The 22,403-nt window shown below is 37.3% G+C and overlaps 1 protein-coding gene across 5 annotated transcripts in view; it reads left to right on the top strand.

The window, feature by feature from the left end:
• Nucleotides 1-22,403, top strand: part of RAP1GDS1 (Rap1 GTPase-GDP dissociation stimulator 1) — a 149,977-nt gene that overhangs the window by 24,954 nt on the left and 102,620 nt on the right. The window lies entirely within an intron of this gene.

Here is a 22,403-nt window from a genome sequence, read left to right as displayed (position 1 = left end):
ACCATGTCATTGCAGTCTGGAGAAGCATTTTGGGAGAGAACCCATGTGTATAAAGAGGTATGATTACATGTTAAAGTGATTAATGAATTAAGGTAGAAATTAGGAGTTCTTTCATTAAGTGGAACAGTTTCTAGCCTTCATTTGTTTCACTCTAAATATTACAAATATTTCTATTTCTCCCAAGTGTTGCCTGAATTGCTATTGAAAGTAAATACTGCAACACATACACTTTGAACTGTTACATTTTTACTCAAGTATCTCTTTTTCAAATCAAGTTTAGTATTCACTAAATAGGTAGATTCCTGTCAGACCGCTTCTATGGAACTTAGTCTTGGAAACTAAAGAAAATGGCCTATTTACATTAGCTTTATATTCACTTTAATTTTTAAATTCTTTATTCTGTGACCAAACAATAATTATGAAGATAATAATGAATGATTAAATTTTAAATCTTTTCCTATATTCTCAGATGTTCCCCCTGCCAGTTGATGTTTTGACCCCCCAGGATTCTGTAGTATTAACAGTAGTGACTGAGTCATGAACTTTTTTACTAAGCCTTTTTTAACTTGCCAAGAAATAAGTCCCTGTCTTGTTAGGTATGTATGTTTATGTGAGTGTATCTCACTTTCAGAGAGTCAAGGAGGATGCAGTGGTTTTAAGAGCAGGACAGAAAGTTTTCTATATTGCATTTTAACGTAAAGAAATTAACTTAGTTGGCCATGAGTTAGTCGAGTTTACAACTATTTTCTCCTTTGATCTTGTCTTAGAAATGGGTCTAAACATTAGAAAAGAAGCAATAACATGATTTGTTTTTACTAATCATGTAAAAGTATATATAGAAAACTCAGGAAACTAAAAAGTGCTGTTTTTTAATAAGAGAATTTAGTTGATTATGTAATAATTATACAAAGTAGCTCTTTCTTGCCCTAGGCATAAATACCTACATGTGATATTGGGAAAAATTATTGAGTTCTCACAAATAACATAATTTTTAAATATGTTCAAATGGACTGAATAAATTATAAAATCTACATAAAAGTGGAACATTTTACTGAGACACCAAAAACAAGATCAGAATAAAATCAAATACATATATTTAAGAGAAGACTTCATAGTGTTAAGAATGCAAATTATCCCAGTTAAGATATGAATTTAATATAATTCCAGTTATAATCCCAGGAGGGTTTTTATTCATTCATCACTTTGGAATGATGAGATGAAATGATCTTAAAGCTCTTATAGAAGGAAAAAATTTGAGAGACTAGTCAATAGGCAAACTAGCTGAGAAAGAACATAGTGGTAGTACTAGCTTAACCAGATAATCAGAATATTAGATAGAGCCAGTGTGATTGATTACATAGATATGATGTTGGTATAAGAATAGACAAAGGTCACTGAAAAGAGAGACTTCAGAAAATACATTTCTGTATAAAGAGACAAAGATGGTAGTTTAATTCCACGGGAAAAGGATGGAGTATTAAAACTACTCCTGATACAATAATGTGCCATATGTAAAAGTGAATTCCTGTGAAAGCCTTAAACGAAAGCTAAAAGAATCATAATAATGTAAGAAAATTGAGGCATTTGCTGGAAGCCCAAGAGTTTCTTAACCATGGCTGGAAATCCAGATGCTATAAAAGGAAATTAGGAAAAAATACATAAACAATTTTAGTGGAATAGTAATAGGTTTGGAGAAACAAAGTTAAATGGATTACAGACAAAAGGTTAATGTTTGTACTGTACAATAACAGCAACACTGGCAAACCTATTTGAACACTAGGAGATGGATGTGAATAAGCATTTTCACTTCAGTTCAGTCGCTCAGTCGTGTCCGACTCTTTGTGACCCCATGAACTGCAGCACACCAGGCCTCCCTGTCCATCACCAACTCCCGGAGTTTACACAAACCCATGTCCGTTTAGTCAGTGATGCCATCCAACCATCTTATCCTCTGTTGTCCCCTTCTTCTCCTGCCCTCATCTTTCCCAGCATCAGAGTCTTTTCCAATGAGTCAGCTCTTCGCATCAGGTGGTCAAAGTATTGGAGTTTTAGCTTCAACATCAGTCCTTCCAGTGAACACCCAGGACTGGATCTTGCAGTCCAAGGGACTCTCAAGAGTGTTCTCTTAACAACACAGTTCAAAGCGTCAATTCTTTGGTGCTCAGCTTTCTTTATAGTCCAAATCTCACATCCATACATGACCACTGGAAAAACCATAGCCTTGACTAGGCGGACCTTTGTTGACAAAGTAATGTCCCTGCTTTTTAATATGCTATCTAGGTTGGTCGTAACTTTCCTTCCAAGAAGTAACTGTCTTATAATTTCATGGCTGCAGTCATCATCTGCAGTGATTTTGGAGCCCAGAAAAATAAACTCAGCCACTGTTTCCACTGTTTCTCCATCTATTTGCGTGATGGGACCGGATGCCATGATCTTAGTTTTCTGAATGTTGAGCTTTAAGCCAACTTTTTCACTCTGCTCTTTCACTTTCATCAAGAGGCTCTTTAGTTCCTCTTCACTTTCTGTCATAAGGGTGGTGATATCTGCATATCTGAGGTTATTGATATTTCTCCCGGCAATTTTGATTCCAGCTTGTGCTTCTTCCAGCCCAGCATTTCTCATGATGTACTCTGCATAGAAGTTAAAGAGGGTGACAATATACAGCCTTGACGTACTCCTTTTCCTATTTAGAACCAGTCTGTTGTTCCATGTCCAATTCTAACTGTTGATTCCTGACCTGCATATAGGTTTCTCAAGAGGCAGGTCAGGTGGTCTGGTATTCCCATCTCTTGAAGAATTTTCCAGTTTATTGTGATCCACACAGTCAAAGGCTTTGGCATAGTCAATAAAGCAGAAATAGATGTTTTTCTGGAACTCTCTCGGTTTTTTGATGATCCATCGGATGTTGGCAATTTGATCTCTGGTTCCTCTGCCTTTTCTAAAACCAGCTTGAACATCTGGAAGTTCCCAGTTCATGTATTGCTGAAGCCTGGCTTGGAGAATTTTAAGCATCACTTTACTAGCGTGTGAGATGGGTGCAGTTGTTCGGTGGTTTGAGCATTCTTTGGCATTGCCATTCTTTGGCATTGCCTTTCTTTGGGATTGGAATGAAAACTGATCTTTTCCAGTCCTGTGGCCACTGCTGAGTTTTCCAAATTTGCTGTCATATTGAATGCAGCACTTTTACAGCATCATCTTTCAGGATTTGAAATAACTCATTGGAATTCCATCACCTCCACTAGCTTTGTTCGTAGTAATGCTTCCTAAGGCCCACTTGATTTCACATCCCAGGATGTCCAGCTCTAGGTGAGTGATCACAGCATCAATAAGCATTTTACAGGAAAGCAATTTGGTGGCCAACAAACATGAAAAGATGCTGACATTTATAGTGGTTGAAGTAAAGTGAAAGTTGCTCAGTTGTGTCAGACTCTTTGTGAACCTATGGACTATACAGTCCATGGAATTCTCCAGGCCAGAATACTGGAGTGGGTGGCCATTCTCTTCTCCAGGGGATCTTCCCAACCCAGGGATCGAACCCAGGTCTCCTGCTTTGCAGGTGTATTCCTTACCAGCTGAGCCACAAAGGAAGCCCAAGAATATTGCAGTGGGTAGCCTATCCTGTCTCCAGGGGATCTTCTCGACCTAGGAATCGAACCAGGGTCTCCTGCATTGCAGGAGAATTCTTTACCAACTGAGCTATCAGGGAAGCCCTTATAGTGGTTAAATTAACACAAATTAAAATAACAACTACGTATTACTCTAAAGCCATCAGACCATCAAGAAATAGATACCAGTATTTATTATTAGCCAGATTACTGGAAAAAGAATACTGTCAACACATAGCTGTAAGAAAAGTGAGATCTTTCATCCTTTTTGGACAGCTGTTTGCAGCATTTAGATTCTTTACTGTCTCAGCTACCAGGGCAGCCGCATTTTAAATTAAAATATCAGCAATTCCAACCTGAGAGGCTATCCTATAAAACCAAAAGTACTCTGTACATGTCCAGCGATGCTTATTTGCATTAGTGGTACCAGTGACCAAAATGAAACACAGCAGAAGAAAGTGAAATGTATACAGGAATGATTGACTAAATTGTGCTCTATATCTGTACTAAGTTATTTAGAAACATGAGTTAGAACTGTCCAGATTGGCTTAGAGTAATTTATGAGTTATTGAGTGAGAAAAACAAGATGCAAAAAAGTGTGTGTAGTATAATCCCATTTTAGTGAACAAAGCTTCCCAAATTTACTGTATATATTTATACATGATTCTGTAAAGGTTGTTAAAAAAAAAAAAAGTGAAAGCTTAAAAAACTTAGGTTACTGACATGTAAATAGAGAGGTTGATATGGGGGCAAGGAAGACCAGGCAAAAAAGAGACGATATTATCACATTTATGCATTTTAATTAAGCTTTCTGTGCATGTATAAAACATTAAATAACATTGAAAAAGCAAATTGAAAATAGTTCATTTGATGGGTCACATCTGGTGGGTGCCGTTAAATTCTGTGCAGCCATTGTTCACTGAATGCTTACTGTCTGAGAGACAGCATGGTGGGTGTAATGAGTAGTACAACTTTGACAGTTATTAATTATTACATCAACAGTCATCAACAGTGGTTGATTGTTTAATGTGTGCTGGGGCCTATTGTAAGAGCATTATGCATAACTTCACTTAATCCTCACAACACTCTGGTGAGTGTTGTTGTTATTATATTATACTATATATTATTATTATAATAATAACACTCATCACAGTGTTGCAAGGATTGCATAATGCTCTTACAATAAGCCCTAGTACACATTATATTATTGTTATTATCCCTGGAGGAGGGCGTGGCAACCCACTCCGGTATTCTTGCCTGAAGAAACCCCATGGACAGAGGAGGCTGGCAGGCTACAGTCCATGGGGTCGCAAAGATTGTCATACACGACTGAGTGACTAAGCACAGCACATTATTATTATGTGTTACTTATTATTGTCATCTACATTTTATATATGAGAAAACAAAATAAGCTTGTGTAATTTGTACAATTTAAGTGGTAGAACTAATATTTGAACCCAGATGAACTGACTCCAGAGGCTACTGATCATTAAAATATGCTGCCATCTTTGTCCATGAGTTGCTTGTTACAGTGAAACAATGGCAGTATAGAAAACAGTGACCTCAGTGCCATCATTGAGGTTATGAACAAAATATGGGAGCCTAGAAAAGGAAGGGCTTGATCTGATTGCAAGAATATAGAATATCTCACAGCAGAATTGAATATTAGTTGACTCTGCGGAGTAAGTATAAGTAGTCATTCTGCAGATGGAGAATGCACAGAACGGTGGGGAGAATTTAATAAGCACAGTTATAAAAATGGGTGTATGCCTGCAAAAAAGCCGGTAATGTAGTGGGACTGACATATATAATGTTGTGTGAGAAAGAAATAAGAGATAAGGGCATAATATTAGCTGAGGCTCTTGGCTTTGATGTAAGGTATTCTGAACTTTAGGTAATTATTAATGGCTGAATACTTTTGAAAGAATAGTGATATGCTTTGAGAAGATCATATTTCTGAGGTCTTTAGCCAGGTGAATAGAAATTGAGAAGTTTGACCCAGGTTTCATAAGACTCAGAAACAATCTCAACATACTAATTTTAGTGTTAATAAGAAAGTTACAGAATCTAAGATGTATTTGTAAAGGAGGAGCGATAATAACCAGAGGGAACTTAAGTCCTCTGTTAGTTTTTGAGTTTTCAACTAGCAGAAATGGATTAAAAGAAATAAGGAAGCAAATATACTTTAAAGGTTTTTTATTTCCTCACACATAGTATAATTTAATGGAAGACACAAAACACTAATTTGTTAAAAGGTTCTGGGTTTTAGACTTGGCTCAGGACTTAATCTATAAAGATACATTAAGCAAAATAACAAGAAACTGAGTTACAATTTACAAAAGCTGAAAATACTATGAATTTTAATACATTACTTTCCATTGTCACACTAGTAAAAAACAATGATTTCTTCCTACTTTACTAGAAAAACTTATAAAATACTTTAATTTTGTCAGATAGTAAACGCTTTAGATAAGTGAAATAAAATATTCAAGAGACATTGTTACTATTTCCAGCTCCCTAAGCCACTTGCTGGATCATCAAAAAAGCAAGAGAGTTCCAGAAAAACATCTATTTCTGCTTTATTGACTATGCCAAAGCCTTTGACTGTGTGGATCACAATAAATTGTGGAAAATTCTGAAAGAGATGGCAATACCAGACCACCTGACCTGCCTCTTGAGAAACCTGTATGCAAGTCAGGAAGCAACGGTTAGAACTGGACATGGAACAACAGACTGGTTCCAAATAGGAAAAGAAGTACGTCAAGGCTGTGTATTGTCACCCTGCTTCTTTAACTTCTATGCAGAGTACATCATGAGAAACGCTGGGCTGGAAGAAGCACAAGCTGGAATCAAGATTGCCGGGAGAAATATCAATAACATCAGATATGCAGATGACACCACCCTTATGGCAGAAAATGAAGAGGAACTAAAAAGCCTCTTGATGAAAGTGAAAGAGGAGAGTAAAAAAGTTGGCTTAAAGCTCAACATTCAGAAAACTAAGATCATGGCATCCGGTCCCATCACTTCATGGGAAATAATTGGGAAACAGTGGAAACAGTGTCAGACTTTATTTTTTGGGCTCCAAAATCACTGCAGATGGTGATTGCAGCCATGAAATTAAAAGACACTTACTCCTTGGAAGAAAAGTTATGACCAACCTAGATAGCATATTCAAAAGCAGAGACATTACTTTGCCAACAAAGGTCCGTCTAGTCAAGGCTATGGTTTTTTCAGTGGTCATGTATGGATGTGAGAGTTGGACTGTGAAGAAAGCTGAGTGCTGAAGAATTGATGTTTTTGAACTGTGGTGTTGGAGAAGACTCTCGAGAGTCCCTTGGACTGCAAGGAGATCCAACCAGTCCATTCTAAAGGAGATCAGTCCTGGTGTTCATTGGAAGGACTGATGCTGAAGCTAAAACTCTGGTACTTTGGCCATGTTATGCGAAGAGTTGACTCATTGGAAAAGACCCTGATGCTGGGAGGGATTGAGGGCAGGAGGAGAAGGGGACGACAGAGGATGAGATGGCTGGATGGCATCACCGACTCGATGGACGTGAGTTTGAGTGAACTCCAGGAGTTGCTGATGGACAGGGAGGCCTGGCATGCTGTGATTCATGGGGTCGCAAAGAGTCGGACATGACTGAGTGACTGAACTGAACTGAACTGAAGCCACTTGCCCTAGACTGACTTAATGCCATTCATTTTGAAATGAATATGAAATTCTTCCAGGCATGCATTAGCTATATTCTAAGTACTTCAGAAGCTTGTTTGTACAAAAAAAAAAATTTTTTTTTGGTGTAATAATGATATGGTAAAGCCTTGCCACTTCCTGTGTACATGAAGATTATATTCTCTTCATTCTCAAGAATTACTTAATCTCTCTCATAAGAGTGTTGCTATTACTGTATATTTAGAAAATAGACTGTACATTTAGAAAATATTGAGAGGCATTTGAATTTGGAGCATAAACAAATAGATCTTGAACTTTCACAAACCCGGTTAGCAGCATTCGTCATCAATAGTGATAGTGTTGTCCAGAGAGATAAATACCTATCTCTCAGTCTGTCCATCCATCCACTACTATATAGTAAGATGATAGAATTAACATTTAAAAATATACGCTATATTTTTATTTACATCCAGTGACCTTGAAGCTAAAGGTATTATTTCTAGATAACCTCTGTAGAGAAGATAAACTCTTAAAATTATGCTACCCTGAATAGCACAAAGAATTTCATGATTTACATTTGGAATCTAAAAAAGTGATACTGTCAGTTTGGTTTATTTCTCTCACTCAGTTCTTGTCTGCTCGTAACAAAGATTTAGAATGACTGGAGAACTTGTAGCTCAAACAGACAGGATTTTATTAAGCAGGCAGTATTCTTAATGACAGACTAGTTACAGCTCAAGCAGGCAGCAGACTCCTGAGACAGAGGAGCAGGCAGACCCCTACAGAAGCACACGGGACCTTCTTGGCTTCTCTTTTTGTACTTTCTGTTTCCTCCGCCTGGAGTAAGATTGGTTATGCTCACTGCAAAATAGGGGATGGTACCAGTGTTTGCCTGATTGGTTATGCCCAGCAGCAATCAGGGAAGGGGTTGTGTTTTCTTGCCTGCGGTTCTCACTCTCGTCTTCCACTTCCCCTTTCAGGGTTTTTGGGTTTTTTTTTACCCTCTGCATGATTCTATATCTGACATTGCCAAGGAACTTATTTACAAGACAAATAGACTCAAACAAGCAGAAAAGGTTGCATATACTAAAGGGGAAAGAGGAGGAAGAATAAATCAGTGATTTGGGACTACCAGATGCACACTACTATATATGAAATATTAAAACACTATATAGCACAGGGAACTGTATTCAGTATCTTGTGATAACCTATAATGGAAAAGAATCTGAAAAACAGTGTGTATATATATACATACACACACTTTTTCATATATATATACACATATCTCCCAATCACTTTATTGTACATCTGAAACATTGTAAATCAACTATACGTCAATTAAAAAAAACAAGTTTTGGATTAATGTGATTCAGAAAGAAAAAATGAACATAATACTAAAAGCTGAATAATTCTGGGTCCTAAAATAATTCCCTTTTGGATCTATTTTGTGACTAAATATTAATATCCTTGCATATGAAATAGTGCTTTCAGCATTCAGGTATTTAATTAGGGAATAATACTTGGAAAATACAAATTTGTTAAAAATGAACGGTATGTCTTCTCTACCGTCAACTGTTCTGACCATCAACCCCACTCTTCAGGTTGACTATAAAGCAAATGTTGCACAGTGCTTTACTTTATATTATTATATTAGAAATAAACAGTGGTTGTTGTTCTCTTTTAAGAAAAAAGAATTTCAGGACTTCCTATCCTAATATGACACTGTCTCGTTTTGAGACAAGCTATTTTACACAGTATATTCTTTGATAGTGATTATCTTAAGCACTTCTGTAGTCCAGTTATTTAAAAATAGCCCTACCTTTCTCATCTTTTTTTTTTTTAATAGATATTAAGAAAAGAGAAACTGATAGCTGTAAAATATTAGGTCTTACTAAAACACTTCCATTGCAGTAAATTGACTTTCTATCTAATAGATGAGAAATTGGAGCATAAAGAGCCTTTGGTGCTTAATGGTATATATGATTAGAAAAGACTGGACAAGGTTGTTTTAAAAGTTCTAGCTGGAAGCATAGCTGTGTTCATGTCTTTATGTCTTAATATCCTTAACAAGGGCTTCTAAGAGGAAACACCTGAAATGAGAGCTAGCTTGCTGATCATGGTTAACAAAAGTTACAGTCATATTTTATCCAAATATAACAAGGCCTAAAAAGTGGCAGTTTTTTACATTGATAGGTAGATAGCTGGATAGATAAAGGAAGTTATCTGTTGAGCTGGGTAAAGGAAGGAAGGACAGAAAGAGAGCCAGCATAACATTTTATGTATTTATTTTTTTAATAATTTTTTTGAAGTATAGTTGATTTGCTGTATTGTGTTAGTTTCAGGTGTACAGAAAAGTGATTAAGCTATACATATATGCATATATCTATATTCTTTTTCTATTTTTTTCCATTATAGTTTGTTACAATATATTGAATATAGTTTCTTATGCTATGCAGTTAATCCTTGTTGTTTATATGTAGTAGTGGGGGTCTGTTAATTTCATACTCCCAGTTTATACCTCCCTGCCACTTTGGTAACCGTGTTTGTTTTCCATGTCTGTGAGTCTGTTTCTCTTCTGTAAATAAGTTCATTTGTACTAATTTTTAGATTCCCCATATAAGTGATGACATACAATATTTGTCTTCCTCTAGATTCCATGTATAAGTGATAACATATAATATTTGTCTTTGTCTGATTTCACTTAGTATGATAATCTCTAGGTCCATCCATTGTTGCAAATGGCAGAACATTATTCTTTTAATGGCTGATTAATATTCCATTGTGGGCTTCCCTGATAGCTCAGTGGTAAAGAATCCACCTGCCAGTGCAAGAGACGCAGATTCGATCCTTGGGTTGGGAAGATCCCCTGGAGGAGGAAATGGCAGCCCACTCCAGTATTCTTGCCTGGGAAATCCCATGGACCGAGGAGCCTGAGGGGCTACCGTCCATGGGGTTGCAAGAGTGGAACGTGACTTAGTGACTGTATATATGTATATTTTTTCCCATTCTTTTATATATATGTGTATATATATATAGTTATATAAATATGTATCCATACTTTTTTAGATTGTGTTCCTGTATAGGTCATTATCACATGATCCAGGAATCCTACTCCTAGGCGTATATCTGGAAAAAATGAAGGCTCTAATTAAAAAACATACATATGCTAAGTGGGATTGCTGAATCATGTGGTAACCATTGTATTTTGATTTGCACTTCTCTAATAATCAGCATTGTTTAGCATCTTTTCATGTATCTGTTATGTCTGTTGGCTATCTGTATGTCTTTGGAGACATGTCTAAGTCTCCTGCCCATCTTTTGATTGAATTATTTGGGTATTTTTGTTACTGATCAGCATCCCTTTCTAATTCTCTGGTGAACATGTCTGTTATCCAGAGAGAGAAGAGGACTCTGGGCAAAACCAAGGTCACACTAACATTAATGGGCAGGTAGAGAAGAAGAAGACCAAGAACAAATGTTCAGAGACACTGGTGTTTTGAAGTAAGTGGAGGAGAAAGAGTCTTGTTGCAAGGATATTAAATAAGAGAGTCAAGAAAAGTCCATTGGATTTGTCAAGATATCATTTAAGACTTTTGCCAGACTAATTTTAGTTTTAGAGTACTTCATTAGATTGTGGTTTTAAGAGTGATTGAGTGGTTAAGAAGTAGGAGACACAGAATTAATGACCAAAGTCAGTTTTCCTTTAACTCTTTGAAGATGTCATATTTTCTTTCATAAGATAAGCTAGACCATATGCTGTCATATAAGAAATTATTCTTTTAAGAAAAAAAATTCATTTTAGTTGTTAATACTGCTTAATACTAGAACTTTTCACGCAAATTAGCCTGCTCTACTTATTGCCCCTGCCCTCCCCACCAGCCAGGAGCTTAGAAATTTTCTATTAGAACATGCCCTCCCCACCAGCCAGAAGCTTAGAAGTTTTCAGTTTTCAGTGCCTTAAATCTGGTGGTGGTTTAGTCACTAAATCATGTCCAACTCTTTGTGACCCCATGAACTGTAGCCCACCAGGCTTCTCTGTCCGTGGGATTCTCCAGGCAAGAATAATGGAGTGGGTTGCCATTTTCTTCTCCAGGGGATCTTCCTGACCTAGGGATCAAAACAGGGTCCTCTGCATTGAGGGCAGATTCTTTACTGACTGAGCCACCATGGAAACCTGTCTTAAATCATTAGTAAATGTAAAATACAGAAATATGGATGTATGCACAAAAAATTCAGATGGTAAGGATTCACTACTGAGATGTACTGTCATAGTTTGAGGGAGTCCAAAAATAATACCCTCTGTTGGCAGCCCACACCAGTATTCTTCCCTAGAGTATCCCATGGACTTAGGAGTCTGGCGGGCTATGGTCCATGGGGTTGCAAAGAGTTGGACATGACTGAAGCAACTTAGCATAGCATCCCTGCCCAAGTTCAGAATCATTGGCGATATAAGCAGATGAATTCTCTGGTGGAATTCAAAATAACTGCTTTAAAATTGATAAAGTCTAGAGTGAAGGACAGGGCTTATTTGCGTAGTCACAAAGTAACAGCTAATACTTCAGGGCTGACTTAGATATGTTTACTAATAAGCTTGTTACTGGTGCGCTGGACAGCCAAAGAGAGGGAGAAACAGAATTCTTGCCCCTTCTGCTAAAAGATCAGGAGCCCAAAGGGGGCTGAGCTATGCATACCTAGTTCTTCTCTTTCATCTTATTAGTGAAATAAATCATTCCTCTCCTGGATAATGGAGGTGGCAGATGCCGAGTGAGGAGGCAGAAGTGTCACTGTAATAGAAATTCCTAGTAAGGAAGCTTGAGACCAGTGGAAAAGGGGTTACTGCCTCATTTTATTTTCCAGTATGCTCTTTTAATGAGGTATAATTCACGCAAACTAAAATGCACAGATTTTAAGTGTACAGTTTGAACTGTGACAAATGTACATACTTACGTAATCACTATTCCCATCAAGATATCAACGTTCTAACACTTTTTAAACGGACTCAAGGCAAGAGTTTTTTAAGTAGTAGCCTCTTAATTCATTTAAAATGCTTAAGTTCAGTTCAGTCTCTCAGTCGTGTCCAACTCTTTGCGACCCCATGAATCGCAGCACACCAGGCCTCCCTGTCTATCACCAACTCCCGGAGTTTACCCAAACTCCTGTCCATCGAGTTGGTGATGCCATCCAGCCATCTCATCCTCTGTCGTCCCCTTCTCCTCCTGCCCCCAATCCCTGTCAGCATCAGGGTCTTTTCCAGTGAGTCAGCTCTTCGCATCACGTGGCCAAAGTATTGGAGTTTCAGCTTTAGCATCAGTCCTTCCAATGAACACCCAGGACTGATCTCCTTTAGAATGGACTGGTTGGATCTCCTTGCAGTCCAAGGGACTCTCAAGAGTCTTCTCCAACACCACAGTTCAAAAGCATCAATTCTTCGGCGCTCAGCTTTCTTCACAGTCCAACTCTCACATCCATACATGACCACTGGAAAAACCATAGCCTTGACCAGACGGACCTTTAAATGCTTAAAAGATACATTAAATTTGTAATAATTCTGTTGACAGCTTTGACTGTCTCTGGATGAAGAATTTAGTGAACTTTTCCTCAAGAAATCTCACATCATTACATATGTAATTATTTCTATGGAGAGACTGAATGGTTTTTTTAATTGAGTAGAAATCTTTTTAAAAATGTATGTAGTTTTTAGTTATATATTTTATATCCTTAAGTACTTAAATTGGCTTCATTAATATCTCTCTATATTAAAATATAACATCCTGATTTATATTTCTGATAATATGGAATGCATATTTAACAGGTAACATTTATTGAATACCTTCCCTTCCCCGTTGGTATACTTTGGCTCATAAGTGGGTGTTACAGAGGACAGCAGCTAGACAGCTTTCTGCAAGTAAGGAATGCGTTCCTTTATGCACTGAGTAAATTTAACAAATACTGACTGGCTGCCTTTTTGTGCCGAGAAATAGGTATAATGCAATGACTGTAATTGACAAGGTGCCCCATACAATATAGTAGGGGAGCAGCTGTGAAGGCTGGATGCAGTGATGGAAAATGACCCTGGAGGGTTGAGGAAGAGAAGATTTAGATGAGCACGGATGGTCTCTGGGGTGGTGACAGTTAGGCTGAGACTTAATGAGAAGGGGATGTCATGCAGGGAGCATTGGGGATGGAATCAAGGAAAAGAAAGAAGTAAAACAGGTCCAGATGTCTATACACATAGTACTAAATAAGTCTTAACTACTTTTATTACTTGTTGACTAATAGTTTTGATGGATTATTATAATTTGACTAACAGGGTATCTTGTTTTTTTCCTCAGTTTTGTGGTAACTGTTACTTTTAGTAATATCAACTTAGATATTGTATCTTATTCATACTTTATTTCAGAAAAATTAACCTAATAGCTACATACTAAGATTGAACAAGTATATCTGAGATATGATTCCCTATGAGTTTTTAGTTAACAGAAGACATACATATGGACATAGTTTTCTTTTCCTTTAGGGAAAAAAAAATCAATTTCTTAAGCTATTTGAGCTCTCTTAAGAAAATAAGTAGTAACAGTGGTTGTGAATTGATACGCTGAAATTTTTAATAAAGTTTATTTGGGATGATTAGGTTAGCCACAAGTTGTATGAGGCATCACTGGAACATGTTTGTATTATATAACATATATTTTTAAGTTTACTTTTTCTTGTGTTAGCATGGAAAATAAATGACCACTTATTTAATAATTGTTGTTCTTTAGTCAGTTAGTAATGTCCGACTGTTTGTGACCCCATGGACTGCAGCATGCCAGGCTTCCCTGTCTTCCCTGAGTTTGCTCAGAGTCATGTCCATTGAGCTGATGATGCCATCTAACTATCTCATCCTCTGCTGCCTCCTTCTCCTCCTACCCTCAATCTTTTCTAGCATCAGGGTCTTTTCCAATGAGACTGCTGTTCACATCTGATGACCAAAGTATTGGAGCTTCAGTGTCAGCATCAGTCCTTCCAATCAGTATTCAAGGTTGATTTCTTTTAGCATTGACTGGTTTGATTTCCTTGTACACCAAAGGACTCTCAAGAGCACAGTTTGAAAGTATCAATTCTTAGGAACTCAGCCTTCATGTTCCAACTCTCACATCCTTACATGACTACTGGAAAAACCATAGCTTTTACTATATGGACCTTTGTTGGTAAGGCGATAGCTCTGCTTTTAATATGCTGTCTAGGTTTGTTATAGCTTTTCTTCTACAGAGCAAAGGTCTTTTAATTTCATGGCTGCAGTCACCGTTCGCAGTGATTTTGGAGCCCAGGAAAATAAAGTCTGTCACTTTTTCCATTTTTTTCCCCGTCTGTTTGCTATGAAGTATGAAGTGATGGGACCAGATGCCATGGTCTTCGTTTTTTTAATGTTGAATTTTAAGCCAGCTTCTTCACTCTCCTCCTTCACTTTCATCAAGAGGCTCTTTAGTTCTTCTTAGCATTCTGCCATAGGGTGGTGTCATCTGCATATCTGAGGTTGTTTATATTTCTCCTGGCAGTCTTAATTCCAGTTTGTGCTTCATGCAGTCTGGCATTTCTTATGATGTGCTCTGCATATAAGTTAAATAAGCAGGTTTGACAGTATACAGCCTTGATGTTCTCCTTTTTCAAATTTGAACCAGTCCATTGTTCCATGTCCATTTCTAACTGTTGCTTCTTGACCAGCATACAGGTTTCTCAGGAGGCAGGTAAGGTAATCTAGTATTCCCATCTCTAAGAATTTTCCACAGTTTGCTGTGATCCACACAAAGGCGTTCACGTAGTTAATGAAGCAGAAGTAAATGTTTTTCTGAAATTTCTCTAGTTTTTTCTATGATCCAACAGATGTTGGCAATTCGATCTCCAGTTCCTCTGTCTTTTCTAAATCCAGCTTATACATCTGGAAGTTCTCCATTCATGTACTATTGAAGCCTAGCTTGGAGAATTTTGAGCATGACTTTCTGGTATATAAATTGAGTGTAATTGTGTATTAGTTTGCACATTCTTTGGCATTGCCCTTCCTTGGGATTGGAATGAAAACTGACCTTTTTCAGTTCTGTGGCCACTGCTGAGTTTTCCAAATTTGCTGAAATATTGAATGCAGCACTTTAACAGCAGCATCTTTTAGGATTTGAAATAGCTCAGCTGGAATTCCATCACCTCCCCTAGCTTTGTTCATAGTGATGCTTCCTAAGGCCCACTTGACTTCACACTCCAGGATGTCTGACTGTAGGTGAGTGACCACACCATTGTGGTTGTCCAGGTCATCAAGACCTTTTTTGTACAGTTTTTCTGTGTATTCTTGCCACCTCTTCTTAGTATCTTCTGCTTCTGTTAGGTCCATACCATTTCTGTCCTTTATTGTGCCCATCTTTGCTTGAAATGTTCCCTTGGTATCTCTGGTTTTCTTGAAGCGATCTCTAGTCTTTCCCATTCTGTTGTTTTCTTCTATTTCTTTGCACTGATCACTGAGGAAGGCTGTCTTATCTCTCCTTGCTGTTCTTTGGAGCTCTGCATTCAGATGGGCATATCTTTCCTTTTCTCCATTGCCTTTCATGTGTCTTCTTTTCTCAGCTATTTGTAAGGCCTCCTCAGACAACCATTTTGCCTTTTTGCATTTCTTTTTCTTAGGGATGGTTTTGATCACCACCTCCTAGTGCTACGAACCTTCGTCCATAGTTCTTCAGGCACTCTGTCTGTCAAATCTAATCCCTTGAATCTATTTGTGACTTCCACTGGATAATCATGAGGGATTTGACTAGGTCATACTCGAGCAGCCTAGTAGTTCCCTTCTTTCTTCTGTTTAAGTCTGAATTTTGCAGTAAGTCCATTAAAGTTTATACCTTATTTGAGGCAGGGTGCTCAGGGCTGGCGCACTGGGATGACCCTGAGGGATGAGATGGGGTCGGAGATGGGAGGGAGGGTCAGGATGGGGAACACATGTATACACATGGCTGATTCATGTGAATGTATGGCAAAAACCACCACAATATTGTAAAGTAGTTAGCCTCCAATTAAAAAAAGAAATAAAGAAAAAAAAAAGTTTATACCTTATTTGAAGTAAGAAAATGCCTGAGTTCATGATCTGAGCCACAGTCAGCTCCTGGTCTTGTTTTTGCTGACTGTATAGAGTTTCTGCATCTTCAGCTGGGAAGAATATAATTAGTCTGATTTCAGTATTGACCATTTGGTGATCTCCATGTGTAGAGCAGTCTTCCATGTTGTTGGAAGAGTGTGTTTGCTATGAACAGTGCATTCTCTTGGCAAAACTGTTAGCCTTTGCCCTTCTTCATTTTGTACTCCAAGGTTAAATTTGCCAGTTACTCCAGGTATCTCTTGACTTCCTGCTTTTGCATTCCAGTCCCCTGTGATAAGGCTTCTCTTGTGAGTCAGAGGGTAAAGAATCTGCCTGTAATGCAAGAGACCTGAGTTTGATCCCTGGGTCAGGAAGATCCCCTGGAGAAGGGAATGGCAACCCACTCCAGTATTCTTGCCTGGAAAATCCCATGGACTGAGAAGCCTGGCGGGCTACAGTCCATGGGGTCACAAAGAGTCAGACACAACGAAGTGACTGACACCCCTGTGAAGAAAAGGACCTTTTTCTGGTGTTGGTTCCAGAAGGTCTTGTAGGTCTTAATAGAACTGTTCAGCTTCAGCTTCTTTAGCATTAGTGGTTGGGGTTTAGACTTGGATTCCTGTGATACTGAGTGGTTTGCCTTGGAAACGAACCGAGATCATAAGCTGACAATGTACAAAATTCTATTAAAATTTATACGTTACTTTGAAGTACGAAAATGCCTGAAATTCAAATACTAGAGCAGCAATCTCAGGGGTCTTTGGTAACCTATTAGGGTGTCTGTGATGTCAAAACTATTTGCATAGTATCGAGACATTTTTTTTTTCTCTTTTTCACCGTGTTGACATTTGCATTCACAGTGTTCTAAAAGTAATTGGAGTTGAAGACTGCTGGTGCTTCAGTGTGTGCTAATCAGTAGTAGCAGCAAACTGCAATATTAGTAGTTATTATATTCTTTATTATCATATCCTTGAGGTTGAAAAAAATGCCAATTTCATTTAAGAATGTCCATGATGTGGGCTTCCCTGGCAGTCCAGTAGTTAAAACTTTGCCTTCCAATGTATCAAGTATGGGTTCAGTCCCTGATCTGGGAGCTAAGATCTCCCATGGCTCAGGGTCAAAAAAATAGAAATAAAAAAGAAGAAAACAAAACACAAAACAGAAGCAGTGTTGTAACAAATTCAGTGTAGATTTTTAGCATGTTCCACATCAGAAAAAAAAAGACCATGTTTTTAAAACTTTCAACCTTTTCATACACATTTTGAAAGTACACGGTGATAAAATGGGAAGTACACATAAAACACTTGCATTGTATTGTAAACTCTGATAGTTATCTCTAAGTAAAGCAGTTGTGCACTCTTGAGTTGTGAGCTGACTGAGATACTTTTTTTCCTTGGAACAACTTTTTTTTTTTTTTAAGAACTGAGAGATAAACTGGCTTTTCATATTTGGTAGATATTTTCTCACAAATGAATGAGGTTAATTTCTCACTGAAGAAAAAAATTGACAGTATCTGTTCCTAGTGATAAAATTAAGAATTTTTAAGAGAAAATTGGAACTTTGGAAAACTTGTATCACTTTCAGCTTGATAGTGTCCTAATACCTAGTCTTTAAAAAAGATTAGTGATGATATTAAGAAATATGATATCTTGAAATAGTACAATGAAATGTGTTGATATTTGGAAGATATGCATGTCTCCATGACCTAATTTTTTAAATGATCCATTCATCAATGATAAATCTATTGCATGTATAAAAGCTTTAGAGTGCAAAAGAGCAATGGATTTTCATATAACTTGGCAGTGCTCATTTGTATTGTTTCAGATTTCACATGGCAACTAATATTTAAAAAATACTGCTCATTAAGTTTTGGTATGGTATCAAATAATGCCCACCATTATCTGAAGCCTAAATGCAGTTCAGGAAGCAACAGTTAGAACTGGACATGGAACAACAGACTGGGTCCAAATAGGAAAAGGAGTATGTCAAAGCTGTATATTGTCACCCTGCTTATTTAACTTCTGTGCAGAGTACATCATGAGAAATGCTGGGCTGGAAGAAGCACAAGCTGGAATCAAGATTGCCGGGAGAAGTATCAATAACGTCAGATATGCAGATGACACCACCCTTATGACAGAAAGTGAAGAGGAACTAAAAAGGCTCTTGATGAAAGTGAAAGAGGAGAGTGAAAAATTTGGCTTAAAGCTCAGCATTCAGAAAACGAAGATCATGGCATCTGGTCCCATCACTTCATGGGAAATGGCTGGGAAAACAGTGGAAACAGTGTCAGACTTTATTTTGGGGGGCTCCAAAATCACTGCAGATGGTGATTGCAGCCATGAAATTAAAAGATGCTTACTCCTTGGAAGAAAAGTTATGACCAACCTAGATAGCATATTCAAAAGCAGAGACATTACTTTGCCAACAAAGGTCCGTCTAGTCAAGGCTATGATTTTTCCAGTGGTCATGTATGGATGTGAGAGTTGGACTGTGCTGAAAAATTGATGCTTTTGAACTGTGGTGTTGGAGAATACTCTTGAGAGTCCCTTGGGCTGCAAGGAGATCCAACCAGTCCATCCTAAAGGTGTTCATTGGAAGGACTGATGCTGAAGCTGAAACTCTAATACTTTGGCCACCTCATGCGAAGAGTTGACTCATTGGAAGCAGGAGGAGAAGGGGACGACAGAGGATGAGATGGCTGGATGGCATTACCAACTCGATGCACATGAATTTGGGTGAACTCTGGAAGTTGGTGATGGACAGGGAGGCCTGGCGTGCTGCTATTCATGGGTTCGCAAAGAGTCAGACACAACTGAGCAACTGAACTGAATTGATTATCTGAAAATGCAGTTAAAATACTCTCCTGTTTCTCAACTGTGTATATGTGTGAGGCTGAGTTTTTTTCATCTACTCAATCAAAACAACAAATATAAAAGATTGAGTACAGAAGCAGATAGGAGGATCCAGTTTTCTTCTATAGGGCAGACATTATAGAGACTTGTGAAAATGTAGAGCAATGTTGCTCTTCAGTAAGTTTTCTCAGTTTTGAAGTATTTTTCATTAAAAATATAATTATGTTAATAGTTTTATATTAGTTTTAAATGAATTACTAAAGTCAGTCTTTAAAAGTCTCATTTTTAATTTTTAGTATGTTAAATATCAATATAAATAATTTTAAAAAGAGCTCTTTTGTACGTGATACTATACACAGAAAATCCTAAACACACCACCAGAAACTATCACACCTTATCAATGAATTTGGTAAAGTTGCAGAATACAAAATTATTATACAGAAATTTGTTGCGTTTCTGTACTAACAATAAACTATCAGAAAAAAAAGTTATGATGATAATCCCATTTACTGTTGCATCAAAGAGAATAAAATACGTAGGAATAAACCAACCTGAGGAGTTAAAAGACCTGTACTTGGAAAACTATGAGACATTGATGAAGGAAATTGAGATTTTACAAGCAGGTGAAGATATACAATATTCTTGGATTGAAAGAATTACTATTGTTAAAATGACCATACTACCCAAGGCAATCTACAGACGCAATCTTTGTCAAAATACCAATGGCATTTTTCACAGAACTAAAACAAATAAGTTAATAATTTGTATGGAAGCACAAAAGACCCTGAAAAGCCAAAACTATCCTGAGAAAGACCAGAGCTGAAGGAATGACACCCCTTTACTTCAGACTATACTACAAAGCTGCGGTCATCAAAACAGCATGGTGCTGGCACAGGCAGCACCATAGATAAATGAAAGAGAATAGAAAGCCCAGAAATAAACTGACACACTTATGGCCAATTAATATACAACAAGGGAAGAAAGACCATACAATGGAGAAAAGATGGTGTCTTCAATAAGTAGTGCTGGGAAAACTGGATAGCTCCACGGAAAAGAATGAAGTTAGAACATTTTCTAATACCATATGCAAAGCTAGACTCCAAATGGATTAGAGACCTAAATGTAGGACCAGAAATGATAAAATTCCTAGAGGAAAATATAGACAGAACACCTTTTCATATAAATTGTAGCAATAGTTTTTTGGATCAGTCTCCTAAAGCAAAGGAAATAAAGCAAAAATAAACAAATGGGACCTAGTTAAACTTAAAAGCATTTGTGCATCAAAGGAAAGCATCAGCAAAATGAAAAGCCTACTGAATGGGAGAAAATATTTACTAACAATATGACCAATAAGGGGTTAATATTCCTAAATATATAACTAGCTCATACAGCTGAAAATCAGAAAAAACAAACAACCTGATTAAAAAATGGACAGAAGACCTGAACAGATATTTTCCAAAGACATGCAGATGACTATTAGGCACATTAAAAAATGTTCAACATCATTAATCATCAGGAAAATATGTCAGAACCACAATGTGCTGTCACCTAACACCTGGCAGAATGGCTGTCATTAGAAAGACCGCAAGTAACACATGCTGGTGAGGATGTGAAGAAAAGGGAATCCTTGTATACTGTTAGTAGGAATGTAAATTGATGCAACCACCGGAAAACACCATGGAGATTTCTCTAAAAATAGAACCACCATATGAGCCTGTAATTCCACTCCTGGGTATACATACCAAAACACTAATTCAAAATGATACATTCATCCCAGTGTTCATAGCAGCCCCTCTCCCCTTCCTTCTCCAAACTGGTTACCACTGCTTTGTTCTCTGTATCGGTGAGGCTGTTTTTTTTTTTCGCTATATTTACTAGTTTGCTGTATTTTTTAGATTCTACATATAAATGATATCACACATTATTTGTCTCAGTGTTCCAGTATTAAAAAAAGAAGGAAATTCTGCCATTTCCAACAAGGTGGGTAGACCTAGAGAGTATTATGCTAAGTGAAATAAGTCAGACAAATACTGTATGATATCATTTATATGTGGAATTTAAAAAATACAACAAACTAGTAAATACAGTAAAAAAGCAACAGACTCACTGATACATAGAATAAAGCATGGGCAATAAAAGGGTAAAGGATTAAGTACTACAAACTATGATGTAGAGAATAAGCTACAAGGGTATATTGTACAATATAGGGAATATAGCAAGTATTTTATAGTAACTATAAATGGATTATAACCTTAAAAAATTGTGAATCACTGTATTCTATACCTGTTATTTATATAACATTATACATCAAATATACTTCAATAAAAAGTTAATAACTCCTTGGCATCCTAAATAATTTTTAATATGTAAAAAAATTTTAACAATCTATGGTCTGGAGAAATCCATATATAATTTAGGAGAAGAGCAGTGTTTTAAAGGGCTTCCCAGGTGGCTCAGTGGTAAAGAACCCGCCTGTCAATGCAGTAGACACGGGTTCAGTCTTTGGGTCTGGAAGATCCTCTGGAGGAGGAAATGGCAATCACTCCAGTATTCTTGCCTGGGAAATCCCATGGACAGAGGAGTCTGGAGGGCTACAGTGCATGGGGTCGCAAAAAGTCAGACTTGACTTAGTGATTGAGCATGCCAAGTGCTGTAAAATCCAAAATGTGCACCTTTTGACTTAAAGCAGTACTTTGAAGTGTTTAAATGGCAGTTTTAAAAAGCTTTGTATTATTGAGCATCCCTGTAGACAGGGGCTTCTGTTCATGGAATTCTCCAAGCAAGGATACTGGAGTGGGTAGCCATTCCCATCCTTCCCCAGGGGATCTTCCCCATCCTTGGGTCTCCCACATTGCAGGCAGATTATTTACCATCTGAGCCATCAGGGAAGCCCATAATAATAAACAAACTTTATTATTTTAAGTCAGATTATTTTGAAACTTTTCTAAAGCTTCATTTTCATTTTATATATTTAAAATGCAACAGAGGAAGCCAAAAAAATGTAATCCATTATTACTTGGAAAGCTTTTGTAAGTTTTTGTGGACTTTTCGTTTTTTTCAGTTAACCATAGCTGGTTCATGAACAATAAATAAGGCATAAGAATGCTGAAAAGATGTTCTATGACTGTAGAATATTCTTGGTATCATACAGATACAATGACTATTTTAGATGAGTTAAATGG

This window comes from Bos mutus, chromosome 6, assembly GCF_027580195.1.
Source record: "Bos mutus isolate GX-2022 chromosome 6, NWIPB_WYAK_1.1, whole genome shotgun sequence".
NCBI lineage: Eukaryota > Metazoa > Chordata > Mammalia > Artiodactyla > Bovidae > Bos > Bos mutus.
The sequence above is the reverse complement of the archived record's forward strand: the minus strand, read 5'-3'. Positions and strand labels throughout refer to the sequence as shown.